Below are 3,872 nucleotides of genomic sequence, written 5' to 3'. Positions count from 1 at the left end.
TGCAATAGTGGCATGTCTGTTGTGGGGGAAACCAACCGCCCTCTAATTGGACTGGAGGATCACTCCACGCGAGGGAATACATCCCTGATACTGAAAACCTACAACAGAGGTAGTCAGGAGCCCTAGGGGTCTAACGCCTGCTGCCGTCTGGCTAAACGTATATACTATGTTCACCAAACTGCCGATAATAAGCACCGCCCTTAATGTTCATCCCCGTATATTAATGCTACTCTCACTCTTGGTTAGAGAAGCTTCTCTTTTCACATGGCAGGGGCCTTGGGATGACTCAGAAGCCACCATGGTGTTGAGAAGACGTGACGGAGGAAGGGCTCAGCACTGAAATATCTCTACCACACCTTCCTTCCAAGGCTCAGGGTCCATTGCAGGAAGGAGTGCTGGAAACAATGTATGATCCGGGCCGGGGAAACGGCTTGGTGGTTAAGGCGTTTGCCTGCAGAGCCAAAGGAGCCAGGTTGGATTCCCCATGACCCACGTTAGCCAGATGCACGAGGGTGTGCATGCCCTGGAGTTCGTTTGCAGTGGCTGGAGGCCCTGGCCCACCTTTTCTTTCTTTCTTTCTTTCTTTCTTCCTTCTTTCTTTCTTTCTTTCTTTCTTTCTTTCTCTCTTTCTTTTTTTTTCTTTCTCTCTCTCTCTCTCTCTCTCTCTCGTCTCTCTCTCTCTCTGTCTCTCTCTCTCTCTCTCTCTCTCTCTCTCTTCCGATTTCTCTGTCAAATAAGTAAATAAGTAAAAATGAACAATTTAAAATAGAGAGAGAGAGAGAGAGAGAGAGGGAGGGAGAGAGAGGGAATGTGTGCCAGGGCTGGTGGCGCACGCCTTTAATCCCATCACTGGGGATGCAGAGGTAGGAGGATCGCTCAGAGTTCAAGGCCGCCATGAGAATATATAGTGAATTCCAGGTCAGCCTGGGGTAGAGTGAGACCCTAACCTCGAGAAACAGAAACAAAACCAAAAAAAACCAATAAAATAATTAAGTAAAAGAAAGACTGATTGAGAGTAGGAAGGAATATGCTGGACAGTGGAATATCAATGGGGATAGTGGGGGACGGGAAGGAGGGAACTAGCATGGGTTATTGAATATTTTTGAAGTTGTCTCTTAAAAGAAAAGTTATAGTAAGAAAAAATTAGTAATGCATTGTGATTGAACCCAGCGCCTAAGTATGCTGGGCAACTGTTGGTCCACTGGGTCATACCCCTCCCTCCTCAACTGTAAAAAGAATAAATTTTTTAAATTTCCTTTTTCAAGGTAGCGTCTCACTCTAGCCCAGGCTGACCTGGGATTCACTCTGTAGTCTCAGTGACCTCAAACTGATGCCAATCCAGCTACCTCTGCCTCCCAGGTGCTGGGACTAAAGGCATCAGCCACCATGTCGGGGCTAAACTTTTTGTTTTTAAGTATTTATTTATTTATTTATTACTAATTCGTTTACATCATTTATTTATTTTCAATATTTTATTTTTATTTATTTGAGAGGCAGAGGAAGAATGGGCGTGCCAGGCCTCCAGCCGCTGCAAACAGACTCCAAAGGCACGTGCCACCTTGTGCATCTGGCTTACGTGGGTCCTGCAGAATCGAACCAAGGTCCTTTCGCTTGGCAGGTAAGCGCCTTAACCGCTGAGCCATCTCTCCAGCCGCTTATTCATTTACTGATGTTGAGAGAAAGACAGCGAGACGGGCATGTCAGGACCTCCATACACATGTCTCACCTTCTTTATCCGGCTTATGTGTTTCCTGGGGAACTCATGAACCTGGATCCTTTGGCTTTGCAGGCAAGTGCCATAGTCACTCAGCCATCCCTCCAGCCCCCGTTTTTGTTTTGTTTTTTTTGTTTTGTTTTGTTTTGTTTTGTTTTGTTTTGTTAGCCTCAGGGTGGCCTTGATCTCTCCATGAGCCTCCTTGCTCTGCCTCCCAAGTGCTGGGATTAAAGGTGTGCGCCCGCACTCCCAGCTAAACTTTACTGATGTTGGTTTTTTTCGGGTAGGGTTTTCACTCTACTCCAGGCTAACCTGGAATTCACTACTTAGTCTCAGGGTGGTCTCCCTCAAAGGCACGGTGATCTTCCTTCTTCTGCGTCCCGAGTGGTGGGATTAAATAAATGCGTGCGCCACCACGCCCAGATAATCTTTATTTGTGTGTGTGTGTGTATGGATGCATGCAGCACTACTCTGACGTCCAGCCTAGGTGGGCAGTGGGGAATTGAATCAAGGCCAACAGGTTTTACAAGCAAGCTCCTTGAACAAACATAATCCCTTGTGACAGCTACACGTTTTTATTATATTTGTTCTTTTTCTGTTTCGTTTTGTTTTTTGCTTTTTCTAGGTAGTATTGGAAATAGCCCAGGCTGATCTAGAATTCACGTTGTGGCAAGCATCAGGATGGTCTTACATATCTGCCTCCTGAGTACTGGAATTAAGAGGTATGCAACCAGTATAATAATGTTGTTGTTGTTGTTGGTGGTGGTGGTGGTGGTGCTGCTGCTGCTGTTTTTGTTTTGTCCCCGCTCTCCCCCCACCCCCGTTCCCCGCGGGAGGGGGTTTTGTTGTAGGCCAGCCTGGGCGGAAATTCATTATGTAGTCTCAGGGTCGGCTGGAACTCCCTAAAGGCGATCGTCGTGCCTCTGCTTCCCCAGGGCTGCAGCGAAGTGGTCTTGAACTCGTAGGTAGGAGGACCACAGGGGGATTGGGCACAGAGGTGGGGGTGTAAAAGTCGGCTGGCCTGCTTGAGGACCCTGGCAGTGTAGAGCGGCCGGGCAAGCACTCCGGGAACGCGCACTCACACTACGCACGCGCACGCGACGCGCGGGGCGGGAGGAGCTCGGACACAAACGCTTGCTTCCATTCAGAACCGAAATACCAGGGGAGAGCGCGAACGCAGTCCCCCACTACCACAAATTATGCAGTCGAGTTTCCCGCATTTGGGGAAATCGCAGGGGTCAGCACATCCGGAGTGCAATGGATAAGCCTCGCCCTGGGAAAACCACCTTCGTGATCATGGTATCTCCCCTGCCAGGTAAGTATGAGTTGCCGCCCATGCCGGCCCCTACCCCGCGAGATACACTTCCCTAACACATTACGGTCACTCACAAACCCCCGCTACTTTGCCTTCATCGGTATGCTCGCACCAAAGCTACACCATACTTTCACACGATCTCTTACTGCTGCTCAAGGGATCCTAAGACAGCTTCCAGGGAAGGCATTCCCAAAATGCACTGCACTGAACCTGTCATTTACATACGACGTGACGTCACGCACAGGCCCAGCGGCTCACACAGCACACAGCACACAGCTGAGCTGCTCTGCCCTTGCACTCACTGCTTTCTGCTCAGGCTTCCAAGGGCTCTTAGTGCTCAGTGACTCAAGGGACATCTTCCATGCTACTTCCTGGCAAGCCTGGCCCTCTCAACTAGCACAAGGCCCGCCTACTTCCGCGTCAGGAGCTCCCCTAGCCAACACACACGAACGACCTTTTAATGACTATGAGTTTGGCAATCTAACAATGATCTGCCCCTGCAGGCAGGCATGTCCAATCTGCCCACAGAATAGCTACGAATACGGTCCAACACAGTATCAAAACTTACTTAAGACACTGAGAAATATGCTTTTTGCAAAAACAAGTAGAAGAGGCTGGAGACATGCCTTAGCGGTTAAGGTGCTTGTCTGCAAGGCAAAGGATCCGGGTTCGATTCCCCAGGACCCATGTAAGCCAGATAGACGCACAAGGTGGCACATCAGTCTGGAATTTGTGTGCAGTGGCTAGAGTCCCTGGAATGCCCGTTCCCTGTCTGTCACGTCTGTCTGTCTGTCTGTCTGTCTGTCTGTCTCTTTCTCTCTCTCTCTCTCCCTCCCCCTCTCT

The 3,872-nt window shown here is 49.3% G+C and overlaps 1 non-coding gene across 1 annotated transcript; it reads right to left on the bottom strand.

Moving 5' to 3' along the window:
- Window positions 1-2,873: 2,873 nt before the first annotated feature.
- Window positions 2,874-3,037, bottom strand: LOC123463910. Its single transcript, XR_006639277.1, has one exon. It is a non-coding gene; the product is annotated as a U1 spliceosomal RNA (small nuclear RNA).
- Between the last annotated feature and the right edge of the window lie 835 nt (window positions 3,038-3,872).

This window comes from Jaculus jaculus, chromosome 9 (assembly GCF_020740685.1).
Source record: "Jaculus jaculus isolate mJacJac1 chromosome 9, mJacJac1.mat.Y.cur, whole genome shotgun sequence".
Taxonomy (NCBI): Eukaryota; Metazoa; Chordata; class Mammalia; order Rodentia; family Dipodidae; genus Jaculus; species Jaculus jaculus.
This window is presented reverse-complemented; position numbering and strand designations above follow the sequence as displayed.